The sequence below is a fragment of the Macrotis lagotis genome, chromosome 5 (assembly GCF_037893015.1).
Source record: "Macrotis lagotis isolate mMagLag1 chromosome 5, bilby.v1.9.chrom.fasta, whole genome shotgun sequence".
NCBI classification, from domain to species: domain Eukaryota; kingdom Metazoa; phylum Chordata; class Mammalia; order Peramelemorphia; family Peramelidae; genus Macrotis; species Macrotis lagotis.
This window is the reverse complement of record NC_133662.1, coordinates 155680595-155697148: the sequence shown is the minus strand read 5'-3', so window position 1 is coordinate 155697148 and position 16554 is coordinate 155680595. Positions and strand designations below refer to the sequence as shown.

The window sequence follows — 16554 nt, the reverse complement described above, 5'->3', positions numbered from 1 at the left end:
GAATGTTTATTGGCTGATTGACTATCACTCCAAGATGGAACTACCAGGGATTCTGGGTGTGCTCAATGTTTACAACAGACTTTTCTGGCAAATGAGAAGTGTTTTTGTAGTGTTATGTTTAGGCATCATTAGAATTTCATGAGACCAGGAAAAACTCTTACATATATATCCTCTTATATTGCTTATTGTTTAATTTATAACTGGAGTTGTGAAGTTTAAATGCTGTTCTTTGTAAAAGTTGAAAAAAAATTCTTCACTAGTTTGGAGATTAAGAATAAGGCAGATTGAGCAGTTAGGTGGTGTAGTGGATAAAGCACCGGCCCTGGAGTCAGGAGTACCTGGGTTCAAATCCAGTCTCAGACACTTAATAATTACCTAGCTGTGTGGCCTTGGGCAAGCCACTTAACCCCATTTGCCTTACCAAAAAAAACCCTGAAAAAAAGAATAAGGCAAATATCTTTGTTCTTGACATTATTTACATAGCTCAATGAAGAGAATGAAGAGGGATACTTTCATTTATATATATATATATATATATATATATATATATATTCATGTATGTAAGCATGCATACATAGATTATATTATCTATCTTTGCAAACTTTAAAGTGCTACATAATATTCATGTAGAGTATAACAGTATTGGTTTTTTAGTGACATGTCTTTTTTAGACTAATATGACAAGATAGATTAGGCAGAAAAAGTTTGGGAGTGTTAGTAAATACAACTTTTACTCAACTATCTAAAATCTTGTTCTCTATGGCTGTTTATTTTCTTTTTTGTTTCACTTTTCCATCTTGATCATTGTGTGTATTTAGTAAATATAAGAGAGTATGCAATAGAACTGCTTTAAACCAAGGCTCAAAATGAAATTGTAAAATGCTGTGGCTCTGAAACCAGCAACTACTCTCATAGAGCAAGGAGAATTCCTCCAGGCAATCATAGAGCAAAGAGATTAGGAAAATAATTGTCTTTTTTAAAAATCACATCCTCTGTGCTACAGCTCAAAAAATTGTCAAAAACAAAGTCAGAATGAACATTTAAAACACATCATACACTGAAAATTTCAAATAAAATAAGACTAATCATCTAGATTGTGTTAAAGAGTTTGGTTTATAATCTGGGTGTTAATTTAAGGATGTCTCTGAATTCTCATTCTTATCCATCCTTTCCAAACTCCCTCAATGATAAAAACAAAACAACATCCAAAACCCACAGTCCCCAAATAAAACACCACAAACATAAACAGTTTTAGAACCTGATTCTTCAGACAATAAGATGGTGTCATAGACCTGTGCATAGACAAATTTCTGGACCCTGCTACCACGGAAATTGAGGATTGGCCAAATCAACTTTTAGAATCAACTCTTTGAAGTATTTCTTTTCCCCTTAAGTTAGTTGGGTTTATACTCCTCATGCTGAGTGTTTTGTCTTGATAGTGGGAGCTGATGATGTCATTATCTCTTTGTTAGTGTTTAGAGATTGAAGCTGCACTGGTGAAGGTGACCTTTTGGTTTGCAACACCTAAAGTAACCCATCCCTCTATGCAGCCCAGCTTTGACACTTCATAAGTAACATATCATCATGGGTCAAAAATTCGTTTTTCTGTGTTACCCCTTGTTGACTACTATGACTTTCTGCTATGTCCACCTGCTTAGAATTACACTGATGTTAGTCAAATAGTTTGTTTTTCTCCTTTTTTAGATCTGTGATTTTACAGAATTTAGGAGTTACCAGTGAGCAACCTGTCTCCCATATGCATGCAAATGTGCCCTTGTGTTGTGTCTCCTTTGTCCAACTTACTCCTGGTCTCTCCACTGAAGCTTGTCTTCCCCACTTCTTTTCAAGTGAACTCTATTCCATGGTCACACTGTTGTTAATTGAGTCACCCTATAACATATTAGTTCAAATGTGTTACATGTAACTTACAGGTAGAATGACAGGAACCACTTCCAAAACATACATACATACATACATACATACATACATACATATATATATGTATATATATATATATATATCTGTTTCCTTAGGGGATCTTTGTTCCATTATGCCAACTTATTCACGTCATATTCTGTGACTATGCCTATGGTGATAAACCCTATCTATAATACTGGTTTTAGAGGGTGTTATTACATATTAAATTTTTAAGTTGTTTTCCTGAGGGTGAACCTGGATTTTTGTTAACTACTCCTCTGGAGATAGGAGTCATAAAGTATGATTCAGTCATATGAGAAACAGAAGTGATTTGAGCCAGAAACTGGCTGGAGGACAGAGATCAATGACCTTATATGGGCTAATATCTGTGTGTCATCCAACAAGGTGAAAATCAAGATCGTTGATAATGGCAGTATCAGCACAAATAAGCCAAGGTTGGCAACAGAACTTGTGGTGGGAGCAGCATGAGGAATCAGGCACAGAAGAGAGAATTAAGGCAATATGGCCTTGTAGTCAGGGCATCTAGGTGAAATAGTAGATAGAATATTGGACTTGGAGTTAGAAAGACCTGAGTTCAAATCAGACCTCACATTTACTAGCTGTGTGATCCTGTGCAAGTCACTGAACCCTACCTCAGTTTTCTAATCTGTAAAATTAACTAGGGAAGGAAATGGCTAATCACTCCAATATCTTTCCTAAGAAAATTTCAAATGGAGTCACAAAGAATCAGATATGCCTCAACAGCAACAGAAACAACAAATGGGATCCTTGGGATCCAGGAATCTGGGCCTCCAAAGAGCAAAGAACCTAGATGTCAATCTGGTAGAGGGGACAACATAAAAAGGGTAGTCAGATATTCTAGGCCAATTTAGAAAATGTGCTTTATGTAAACCAATGAGTGCAGAGAATATGGGTGAAGAGAAAGGAGGGTGGTTGTGGGAGAGGCACATATAGAGGGACTAGGAGGATGACCTAGATGACTACAAATTAAAAAGAGAAAGGGTCTGAGGGCCTGAAGGAAAAGCTCTTTCTTATTTAGGGAATGGGAGGCTGAGTATTTGTATATAAGAGATAAGACAGTCTATGGCAAAGAGGTACATCTACATGCCCCATCTCTCCAAGTCCATACTTTATTTCTTTTTATTTTCTCTCAATGGCATTTGTCCTATTGTTTTCTCTTAGTAGATGTTATCTGAAAAAAATTAAGATTCAAAACAAACAAAAAAAAAACAACAGCAAGGAAGGGAAACATTTAAATATGAAAAACCAAGAAGTATGTAGGGCAGGCAGTGTCCAGGGAATAAAAGGGAATTTTTTTTTGTTTGTTTGTTTTTGTGTAGAATAAATAAGGTAAATATACTCTGCAGTCTCTACCTAATATTTAGGCTATTAAGAGACTATTGACCTGGGTTCTTTCACTGTTTCTTGAAGAACTGATGCTTGCCAGATGCAAATATGCCAGATCTCTCTCTCTCTCTCTCTCTCTCTCTCTCTCTCTCTCTCTCTCTCTCTCTCTCACACACACACACACACACACAAACACACACACACACACATGTATATGCTAATTCTCTTCCAAATACTCAAAGTACTCTTGACAGATGTACATGTGCAGAAAAATTACTTTCCTCCTCTTCAGTTAGAAGCAAGCATTAATTGAAAACTTCTGAGAGACTCCCCATTCTCATTTTGCTGTACCCCAGTTTAAACTTTGAAAACTTTGCCTCAGCTAGGATCACTAACTCCTTAGGAACATGTGTACTTGTTAGAGGATGCTCAGCAGCCAGGAGTGTGCCTCCCAAATTCTTAAAATAAAAATATGGGGTGGGTCGGAGGTAGAGGGAATAACTTCTTTTCCTTTTGAGGAGTATGATCTTTGCCATCTCACGACTCACTGAAATAGCACAAAAAAAGGAACACTATTTGGCAGAATGGATCATCTAGGGAATGTGTGTACACATGTGTTTCTCCCTTCTCTACTGCATTTTAGAAGCAGCCTGGTTGAGGGAAGTGGTGGCATTTTTAAATGAATACTTAAAATCTAAAAACTTTAATTAGCCCATGTGAACTTATGGTTATTCTTTCATTTGGGGCTTTTCTAGCTGCAGGGTCCATATGTTCTGAAAGCTGATGGGAGTAGTGAATTGGCTGCATAAAGCCTAGTCTACTCCCTGTATTCTACCCCTCCCCCTTACACTGGAGACTTGAATTGCAAAATAGATGATCTTGATTAAACTAGTTTAAGACTATGTTAATGATACTGTAATTATCATTTGTCTTTACCTTGTGTGCTAATGATTAAAGCAAACATTTAATAATTGTGGGGTAGTAAATATACTTTAAATTCTAAGCCATAAAAAGATTTCCTTTAACAAGAATGCTTTTGTATATGATTAAGTTATTCAGTGGCTATTCCAGAACCTGATTTTGCCATCAGACTTAAGTGGGAGTTCAGAGAATATCAACAGTTATGACAGCCAACATAGCAGAATCACTTGAGTTGTACTTCACTTTCACAGAGAATTCTGGGTTTATTTCTTAATAAGTTTTCATTAGAAGCTGAACCTTCACAAATGAAATGATTCTTTGAAGACAGCATTGTATTTGGAGTCAGAGGACCTGTGTTCATCTTCTAGGTTTTGTCAGCTGTGTACTCTTGAACAAGTCATTGATTAATTTCTCTAGGCCTCAGTGACCCTCAGTAAAATTAAGGAGTTAGACTGGAAAACCTCTTTATTGGTCTCTTCTGACTATAACGCTTGACTAATATGATTAAACTATGGCGACATATGCCAGAGTGGTATTGGGTGGTAGCCCCAAGTTCCTAAAAGCCTTTATCTTGGCCAATTTTGTTCTTGGACGGAACTTACAGGCTTTATGAACTTCTTTAAGTATATATCTACAGATATATATATATATATATATATATATATATATATATATATATATATGTATAATTTCTTTATATATTTGAAAGAAATCCTGGGCACCTATACCATTTTGTCTTCCCATCACCCCCACTCAGGCATTTATTCTAGAATGGTGACTACACCTACCACACCCTTGATTCACAGTCAGGGAAGTCCTGGGACTCTCCTTGGCTAATTTCCATCTAGAGGGAGGTTTCCAGCTAGAACAATTTAAGGAAGTGCATACACACACATATGCACACAAACACAAACACACATACACACATGGTTGTTCCTTTCTTCCAGTAAAGGATATAAATATGCCAACACATAGATAAGGATATAGATGTGCTAATGTACATCATTTTAATAATATACATGCTCGCAGTTACACACAGAAATCACAGGGACAGGATACATTAACTCATTAGAACTTCCCAGGAGCTGGATTAACAGTATCAACTCCTAAGAATAATTATTAATTATTTTCATTGAAATAAATCACTTTTACAGATAGAATTTAGTCTTAATGTCAACAGGGTGAGGTAGGTTGTACAAGCATGAGAAGCAGATTGGGAAAATGGAAAGAATAATGAATTTGGATTCAGAAGAACTGTATTAGATTGCAAGCTTAATTATTATTATTTATGAGCTGTGACTTTAGGCAAATCATTTAACTTCTGGTTTCCTTTTTTTCTTTAGTAGAATGAGAGTATGGATTAGATTATCTCCAAAGTCTCTTCCAAGTCTAGATCCTTTATGATCCCTATTTTATAGATGAGAAAACTGAAGCACAAGGAGAATACTTTCCCACAATCCCAGTGCCATAAATGATGGAGTTGAAATGTGAAGACAGTTTTTTAATATTAGTCCCAGATCATACCCCTTTAGAATTGCAGTGATGTGAAATGTTCAACATCCCAGATATAAATTTATCTATAGAGAGGAAAAAGCAATTTTTGTAACAAAGTAAGTTTTCTAACAAAGTCAATCAAATTTTCCTTGATGCTATTATTTTATTTTAAAATTCAATTCAATTTTATTTTCAGTTCCAAATTCCCTCTCTCCCCCAACCCTACCTGCAGTGAAAGTAAGAAAAACAAAATTCATTACAAACAATGACCAACATTAGGAAGAAAAGAAGAGAAGAGACAAGGAAAGGATAGAAAGAAGAGGAAAAAAAGTTTCTAATCTGTTTTCTGAGTTCTTCACTTTATCTGGAGGTGGATAGAAAATTTCATGACAGTTTTAGAAAGTTGGTCACAGAAAAAAAGACTTACACAAGCACATTTCATTATTGTAAAGTAATGTTTTAGATCCTTTTAGGCTGTCTTGTAATGATAATTTTTAATTAATTGACAATTAAAGGTAATAATGAAGGAATAGAAAAATGGGAAAAGAACATGAACTTAATCCTATAAATTGTAATAAAGGAACATAGAAAAAAATATTAAACAGTTGTTACAAACCCAGTTGTTACTAAGAGAAATATTTCTTCTGCCACACACTAATCTTTTTTCTTTTCCTCTTTGCTCCTGTCCTTCCATTTTTTTTTTATCATCCCTTCATTTTCTCTCTTTCTTTTTTCATTTCAGTAGTGGTTGATAACATCATGCCTTTTGACAATTTTTCCATTACTACCTGGCTTATTCTTAACTATTTTTTAAATCAATATTTTCATCAATAGTTCTTTTCCTTGAACTGTGTATTTATAAATGTTTGGGTTTAGCACAATTTCCCTTTATGTTTACTCTTATAGACCATTGATATAAGTTCAGTTTCACTATGAAATTGTTATTATGAAAAGCTGTTGTACCTGACTATTCTATTTTTTAAACAAAATTAGAGCTGACATTACACTATACAAACCATTTAAATATTTTCATACATAGCAATTTTCATGAATTAAAAATGATAGAGTATGCGTTTGGCGTGTCAATATAGATATAGACCTAGAATGCTGCAGAAAATGACAAGATGATTTATAGGCTACTCTTAAATTATTTCAATTCAATTTATTCATTAAGCACTTATTAATTGCCTACTATATGCCAGATGCTGAGTGGGATAAAAGTTTTGCATTAAATAGAGTGTTCTTCCCTGATGAAGCCTACAATTTAGTAGTGATATTATACATATATTTTAGATGTGTAATTATATATATTATATGTATATGAAACAAATAGAAAATAAAATAACTTCAATTTGAGTGTGAAACTTAACAGAAATATTTCGAGGATGTTCAAAATTCAAATCTAATAAGGCTGAGAATTAAACATAAAGCTACTTTGTGGAGGAAAATGGAAAATTATATAGAACTGGTTATTCTTTTCTCCTTATTCCATATTCCATCTCTGAAAATTAGAAGGGGGGAAATTATTATGTTTGGTGCTATTTTCTAAATTTCAAATTATGTTTTAAATTGTTAAATGCATATTTATCATTCATGTTTTTGATATATATCTGCATATATGTGTATATATATGTACATATACATAATATTTATATCCAAATAAAGGGTAAGTCAGATTTTCAAGTCTATCTACAGATCTACAATATATTTGTGGTACTGAGAGGAACATTAAAATAATTCTACTATGATCATAATAGATATGAGACAACTACAGTTCTTAATCTTTTTGTGATTTTCTTGAGCTCTTTTTTTGTAGAAGGTGAAATCTCAGAATAGTGTTTTTAAGTAAATGAAGGAAATAATATATTTTAATTAACAGTTTGTGAAAAAGAAGATTTCACTCTTCCCCCCATCCATATTCATAGACTTCCTAAATTCTATGCATGAACTCCTTGGGAAAGGGGGTTGTCTGTGAATTGTCTGTTAAAAGTCCTTAGTCTAATGTTATGATTACCAATTGGTAACAAATGCTCAATTTAGATATGTATGTGTATTTATACACATATGCATATGTAAATATATGTATGTGTATATACACAAACCTATGCATTTTATAGATAATTTTTATTGATAATATATTCAATAAAACTGCTTAGTTTACAGATTAAAAACAATATAAATTCCATAAATAGTCACACCTATTTATTATGTGTTATGTTATACATATGAACAAAAGCAAACTGTCTGGTGGACATATATGTATATATTCATTGGGTAAATTGCTCAGATTTTGTGTTAAGTGTAACTGTGACTGTAAACAATGTATTGATCCTGATAGAGGATTATTTCTTTGTGGCCCATACATACATATTGTAGTTAGAATTAAAGCTCCATTTTTTGCATTTTGCTTAGATTTTGTCCTCGTTTTTTAATCTATTAAATTAAAATTTAACAATATGTTAAGCCAGTTTTTTCATTTTTAAAAATAAGGACCTTTTAAAAATAATTAAAATGATAGTTTAAAAAATTTATTTCTCTGTGTACAGATTGTTTCTGCTAAGTCAAATGTATGCTGCTTGAGGGCAGGGGCTGTTTCATTCTTGTCTTTGTATCCATGGTATCAAATAGAACAAATGTTTAATTTTTTCTTATATTTTATTCTATGGCCAAAGAGAACTTTTTAATATAGGGTTTCTCCATATTATAACTAAATATGCATATAATTGAAATCTTTTTTTATAATAGATTTTTCTTATAAGAGCTAGTGGGAAAGGCCTTGCTATTTCTTGTTTAATTATCTGCAGCTTTTCAACCAGTGCAGATGAAAAGAGATGTATTCAGTTATCATATGATTTTTAAAATGCATACATTTGAAAATTATATAATGTATAATTATATACTTTCTCTGTAAATTAACAATGACATAATAAGACAATGCTTTATCACAAAAGCTAGTACTGTGTTAAGAGGGAAATTCTGCTAAAGAACTTTGAAAGAAGCTCTTAGAATGAGAAAGACTCCATAAACTTCTTTGGAAAGAGCATAGTTTTTCAGGCAGGATTTTACTTAAGTAATTAGGGTAATTTACCTGATAGGAATCATGAAGTCTTTGAATTGAAGGTGTTTTATTACTGTATTTTAATTATATATTGTTACTATTACCATTATTAATAAGTTATACGTGTGGCATGAAGTTTTTATGTTGGGCACAATTGGAAATCTAATGAATAAATTAAATAAAAATAAATTAAATCCATTTTTTGATATGCAGATACTATGAATTCCTGTTCAGAACAAATTTCCTGAACAAATGTTTTTGAATTCTATTGTTCATAATGGTATCAGGATTATTCAAATGTCAGTTTAAGAACCTTATAGGATTAAGTTTAGGAAACTCTTAGGTACAGCATATGAAACTTCTATGCCAAAGCTTCCTTAATCTTAGAGTCCACTGTTTTAGTAGTTTTGTGTCAAATGATTTCAGATTTCCAGTAACATTTGCAAGGAATGATGAGCCAGTGAATTTGGATATAGGACAGATTCTCAAGGACCATGTAATCTAAAAAACTATCTACTTTTCAGTTTAGAAAGGGGAAAAATAATCTGTCCAAACGGCCAGCTGTATTGGATGGAGAACCTGGCCTGAAGTCCTGAGTTCAAATCCAACCTCAGGCAGTTAGTAACTGCGTGACCCTGGGCAAGTCACTTAAACCTGTTTGCCTCAATTTCTTCTTTTGTAAAATGAGGTCCTCTCCAGTATCTTTGTCAAGAAAACCCCAAATGGGGTCAAAAAGAGTGTAACATGTCTGAAAAAAATGATTGACCAACAACAACAACAATTTGTCCTAACTTGCATATGTATTAAGTAGTGGACTAGATCTTTTGATTCCGATTCCAGGGTACTTATGGCTACTCTATGCTGTATTTCATTGTTAAGATCCCTCAATCATTCAAGTTATGTATTCGAACACTATCAAAATTGTAATGAAATATTGCTAGAATGGATAAAATATAATTTCGACAAATGTGATAGGGCCAGCATTAGTCCAGCTGGGCTTTATTTTTGCAGTATAACATCACATAATTGTCTCATACCATGTTATTGGTCCTCTACAACACTTACATTTTTCAGATGAACTGATGTCATTTCTTTCTCAATTTGAAATGAAGTTGAGGGGTGGCTAGGTGGCGTAGTGGATAAAGCACAGGTCCTGGAGTCAGGAGTACCTAGGTTCAAATCCGGTCTCAGACACTTAATAATTACCTAGCTGTGTGGCCTTGGGCAAGCCACTTAACCCCATTTGCCTTGCAAAAACCTAAAAAAAAAGCAAGAAATGAAGTTGATATTTTGACTCAAGATAAAAGGAATACTTTAGATTTAGCCACATCGAATGTCATGCTATTTATTTCATCCCAGTCTTCAAACTGGTTGAAATATTTTTGGATCCAGACTGTCATTCAACATGTTAACTATTGCTCATAACTTTGTATCATTTGCACATTTGATAAGCATACAAGTTATCAATTCAAAGAAAATATATTAAATAGCATAGACTCAAAGGCAGAACCCACCTTGGTACATGCCCTTATCACCTCACTCTTGGACCACTATAATAACCTACTGGTTGGTGTCCTTGCCATGAGTCTTTTTCCACTACAGTTCATCCTTCATTTGACTGACTTTCTTAAAGCATAATTCTGGACCATGTCCACCACACTCCTCATTAAAATCTAGTGTCTCCTATCACTTCCAAAATCAAAAAAAGATCCTTTGGCATTCAAAATACCTTGAAGCCTGGAATTTTTTCTCTACTCATTTTCCCCTCCCTGGCTTCCTTTGATTCTGAGCTAAAATCCAACTTTCCAGAGGAAACTTTTCTAGATCTCTCTTTATATTAGTGCCTTCTGCTGAGTATCTCCAATTTATGTTGTTTATAGCTTCTTCATTTATATATTTGTCTCCTTTGTGAGCTCCTTGAGGACAGTAATTGATATTTTTTAAATCTGTAGAGTAGGTCCTTAATAAATTTTTTTTACATGATTAACTCACTGATACTAGAGAGAGATGTTAAGTTGACTCCAAACCATTAATAGCTTATGGGATCATTTAATCTCTTCTTAATTCCACCAACTGTTCTGCTGTCTAGACCTCATTATTCCATCATGTCCATGATGAGAATTCATTTAACAATTTGCTAAAATCATATTTAAACTATATACACATGAGTCTAGCTCGTTTATCAATTTAATAATAACTATCAAAAAAAGGTATGAAGCTTAAAGCCTGCCACAACCTGATCTTAGTATAGTTGTAGTAGCTCTTTGTGATCACAGCTAGATCTTCATTGACTATGATTTTTTAAAAAGTGTATTCTCAAATTTTGTCCATATTTGAAATCAAGTTCACTGGTCTTTGACTTGCAATTAATTATTTCTTTCCCTTTTTGAACTAATGACAGAATCCTGTTTTTCTGTAGTCCTATGGTGACTATCCTGTTCTGCATGCTCTTTCATGATAAAAGAAGGAATAATGGCTTAGTTATTAAATCCTCTGGTTCCCCCCCACACTCCCAGGTCCCTGAGATATAGCTCTGTTGGGTCTATTGACTAAAATTCATCTAGAATAATTGTGTTCTCCTATCTTGGTTATCAATTCCAAGCTATCTATTTTTCTTCTGTCTTTTTTCCAGTTCAAATATCTGTCTTTTCTTATCATGCTACACTCTTTCTATCCCAATCATGAGTAGTAATTCTTTGGCCTTTGTGATGATGAGCAAATCAATGAATCTCTCTAGGAAGATCTTAATTTCCTAATTATTAGGGGATTGGTTTAATTAATCTCTAAGATAAATTCTACCTCTTAAAATTATTTGCTTGAGAGTTTCATTGTATTGGGAGGTAGGGTGGAACAATGGGTAGAAGTCAAATCATGGAGTCAGGAAGCCTCTAAAGTTCTGTCTCTAAATTTAGCTAACTATGAAATTATGAACAAGTCTCTCAATGTCCCAGCCAGTTCTCAAGTATAAAGTACAAAGGAATTGCTGCTTTGCATTGCTGGGAGGAGTATACCCAAAAGAAGTTCCTTATAGTGATGACATTGCAGGCCAATACTTAAAAAACTCAACAAAACAAACAAAACAGTGCTAACACAGAACCAGTTCTACCACAGGAAATAGCTAAGGAAAATCCTTTCTCAAAATGTCCCAAGTCCAGTATTTACTCTTTATTCTTGAATACTGTAGCAGTGTAATGTAATTTCTGGTGGCTCTTATCAAGCTCTAAAAGCTCTGAGTGAGTCCTTGTCCAAAGTTTCACCTAGCTTGTCAGTTTGGAAGAGATTCATCACTGTTTAAAAGTTAAACATTTTAGCCTCCACAATTCATGAAGACTACTTAAGGAGATGGAATCTGTATTGGTGGATGGAGTACCCATAGAGATAAAATAATGAATCCTTCAAGCATTGAAATAATGAAGAGTCATCTATTTCTTTTTTTTTAATTTTTTTTAGGTTTTTTTGCAAGGCAAATGGGGTTAAGTGGCTTGCCCAAGGCCACACAGCTAGGTAATTATCACGTGTCTGAGACCGGATTTGAACCCAGGTACTCCTGACTCCAAGGCCGGTGCTTTATCCACTGTGCCACCTAGCTGCCCCAAGAGTCATCTATTTCTAAAACATTCTTTTGCTATAATATAAACAGTCAAATGTGAATTATGTGCCCTATTCCCTAGGTTCAAATCTAGTAACCCACCTAAATTTATGGGAATTATTTTGTTCTTCTCTTCATAAACCAAACTTTCCTTAGTCACTAATTTTCCTCCTGCCTTCTCGTAGACCTCCCTGACTCACATAAATCTGACAAGGAAAACTGCTTGGAATGAGGGAAGTTTTCAATGAGAGTCCTGGAAACTCAATAAAAATTAAGATAGGGAAAGTAAAAAAGGAAAAGGGATTATAAAATAGTTATTCAAATATGCATGATCTTATGAACACTTTTTCACCTGGAATGGGAGTCAGTGTGGGGTTTGATTCTGATAATCAAAACTGTATTCTTTTCCTTTTTGAGAACAGGGTAGTGAAAGGGGAGGCCCAAGTTTAGACAGACAGACAGACACACACTCACACACACACACAAACATCATGCAATATATTTTCCTTTTAGTAAAAATTATGAAGAGATTGGGCAGAGGACAATGAACTAAAGCACTATATGTATATATATATATATATATATATATATATATATATATATATATACATATGTGTATACAGGTATTTATATATTTGTTTGCTTATCTATATAAGCATTAATTCTTTTCTCTTCCATTGCCTCCCTCCTTCTTCTTGGAAAGGAAAAAAGGAAAGGGAAAAAAAAAACAAAACCCTGTAACAAATATACATAACGCAGTAAAACAAATCCCCTCATGTGCTGTGTCCAGAAATGTATTTCTTATTTTATATCTTAAGATCATCATCTTTCTGGCAGTAAGTAGTCTGATTAATCTTCAATCATCTGGACTCATGATTTTTCATTGAATCAAAATTTTAAAGTCTTTCAAAGTTGTTTTTCTTGATGTCATTATACAAATTGTTCTCATAGTTCTACTCATTTCTTTCTGGATCAGGTCTCTTACCAGTTTTCTCTGAACTTTATTATTTCTTTTTTTCTGAAATGTTTATTACTTCTTTTTTTTGAACTTTTTTGGATTTTTTTTTAATTTAGGGCAGTGGGGTTAAGTGAATTGCTCAGTGTCACAAAACTAGGCAATTATTGAGTATCCGAGGTGGGATCTGAACTCAGGTCCTCCTGACTCCAGAGCTGGTGCTCTATCCACTGCGCCACCTAGCTGCCCCAACTTTGTTATTTCTTATGGAACAGTAGAATTCCATTAAATTTCATATTTCAGTTTGTTGAATCTTTCCCAATTAGATAAGCATCCCTTTAGTTTCTGACCACTTCAAAAAGAATATTTTAAATACTTTTATATGTAGGTTAATTCTTTCTTTGATATCTTTTCACTATAGGCCTAACAATGATATAGTTGTATCAAAGGGTATGCTTGGTTTAGTAATTTGGAGAGAAAAGTTCTAAATTGTTTTCTAAACTCAGTGAGTCAATTCACAGTTTCACTCATAGTGCCCAAATATGCCTGTTTACCCACCCTCCAACATTTACCATTTTCCCCTTTTATTATCTTGCCAGTCAGTGAGATGGGCATGAGGTAGAAACTTAGAATTACACTAAATCACAAAATTTAAAACTTGAAAGGACTTTAGGGTTTCTTATTTTTAAATATTTGAGCCATGGTTATGTGAATATCAAAACTAGAAACATCTAGAAGAAATAGAATATAAAAGGATTCTGCTTATGTACAAAGAAGTGTTTTCTAACAATCCTTTAGAAATAGAATAAGATAGCCTCCATTTAAAATACTTTTAGGTTTACAAAAAAACTTTCATCTCTATAGTCTGGAGAGGTAAGTAGAATAATTATTATTCCCATTTTACTGATAAAGGGAGTAAGAGTGAGAACAGTAATGAAAGGAAACAATATTGATTTGTGCTGGTAAATGTTGAACAATAGACTGCTGAGTCCTTGCTGGGTGGATGAGCAGTGTTCTTAGGACCCAAATAAAGTTGATTCTGCATTATCATTCATTGCTTTAAAAAATCTAGAAAATCAACACAACATTGAATCAAGTTCTACTTAAGTATAATTGCTCATACTAAAAATTGAATATGGTCTCTTGAGAGTTTAGTTCAAATTGGCTGAAGCACAGCCCTCTTCCAAGCCCAGGGCCCTTTCCTTTGTTCATTTGAATGAGCTTCTCATCACTTCTCATCAAACAAGCCTGGATCACCACTTTTCAAAAAATGCTGTAGAATTGATTCCTTCTTATTTATTGGTTGGAATAGTTGCTGAGATCCCTTATAAACACTGAGTTTGTATGATGCAGGGAACAGAAGTTACCAAAAGGCAGGTATTGGTTCTTCTACATTATCAGCCATACAGATGACTGGATTCATTTTACAAAGATATTTGTCCATCCCTTTCTCAGTCTTGGTTAGTTTTATAGATAACTCAGAAGAGTCTAAATAATAAGTTAAGAGACCTCTCTGTTCCTATTTTGGGTGTCTAGTCTCACACTAGACACAGGATGATTTGTCTCAAGGGTAGAATCAACATTTCAAGAATGAAGAAAAAGGACCCTGGTTGCCTGCAAGTTCAGTTTAATTGACTCCACATACAACTTTCTAAGGGTTGCCTCAGCATACCACTGTTTAATTAATTTTTATAAAAATGTGTTCCACTTTATTTCCTTGCTTTTTTATATACTGACATTATGAATAAGAAGGAGGAGAAAGAGGGGGGTGGGAAAGGAGATGGAGAAGGAGAAGATAAGGATAAGAAGTAGCTTGTGGCCAAAAATAGAATAAGGCTTCATATGTTACATTAGGATAGACTAGTCCATGGGTTTGCTGGCAAATGTTTTAACAACTAGCTCTCTGAAAATGATACACTTTTAAGTGTATTCTGCATTATTTACATTTTTCTCCATCTTTAGCTTAGACAATCAACAAATCAAACCTTGATTTGTAAATTGATTCCTGATTCCTGAGGTGTAAATATTCACACTGAAAATTTAACAATGAAAGCTGGTGAGAACTATCTCCTGCATATAGTATATAACCAAAGATGGTTACAGATTGAGAGAAGCCTTGGAACCAGGCTTCTGTGTGTCTTTAAGCCTCAAAAACATTAGTTAGCTTAGTATAAAAAAATTAGTATTATTGTTGAGAAATATTTGTATTTTTTCTCTTGATCCATTTTTACCAACTAGTTAAAAAATCTGCGCATTTGAATACCAGCTGAGAAGTTAAGATTGTTGTAAGCAGCCTGCTCCAGATGTCTTGATTCTGGTTTAGACCAAAGTGTCACAGAGTCCCATTGATTATATTCAACATTATGAGGTGTATAGTTGCATTTAATTTTTGCAAACTTGCATACTACAATGAGACACAGAGTAGCTTTTGCTAAAAGATGGTAGGGAGGATTTTTTTTAAAGCACAGATCCTTATATCTATTTATGGAGGAAGTTTAAGATTTCGGGTTGATTGGCAAATGCAGTCTGACTGTAAGGCATGTACTTCATTTCCTTTAGTCTGAAAAAGACACAGCTGAACAGTGTGCAGGAGGTAATATCATTCCATACTTAACTGTTTTCCTTCTCCTTGGACAATGACTGCAGATTCTGCATCAGAACTTTTGGGAACCATCAAAATTAGATCTAAGTATTCTTCAATATCAACAACTCCAAATTTGATTTTTAAAAAGGGAAAAAAGGGTACTCTGGTAAAATTCTGGTCTTGAGGACAATTAATCAGCTCCGGGGCAGCTGTTTCCTGACATTTCTGCAAATTGTTGTGGAAAAATTAATGAAAGCTAGATCAGTAATGGTTTCAAGCTTGGCTAGTGGAAAGTATGACAGTGTTTCCATCAGCAATTAAGTTAGGCTGCCCTTTTTTTCTATAGGGGAAGTGGTATGATGTGTGTTCTCCACAGGAAATAGAAAACACCAGCTGAACCATGTAGTAGAACAGGTATGGAGTAATGCCTTCATAGTATTCCTGTGTGGCCCCTAAGTAACTGGTACCTGAGGTCCAGTCATTGCTATAAAATAAAAAATAAAGAAAAGTATTTTTCAAATTCCTAAGAATCATTTTTTAGGAAGAGTAGGATGTTTGAACGTTTACTTATTCTCCTTTGGTTTTAGAAACTCAGAAACAATGTTAGGCTACACTTTGGGAACCGGAAAATGGAATTTATGACAAAGAGAAAGTGAAACTGATTTACC

General features: G+C 33.9%; 1 protein-coding gene across 13 annotated transcripts in view; it reads left to right on the top strand.

Moving 5' to 3' along the window:
* HIVEP2 (HIVEP zinc finger 2) overlaps positions 1-16554 on the top strand; it is a 392429-nt gene that overhangs the window by 166845 nt on the left and 209030 nt on the right. The gene's annotated exons all lie outside the window — the stretch shown is intronic.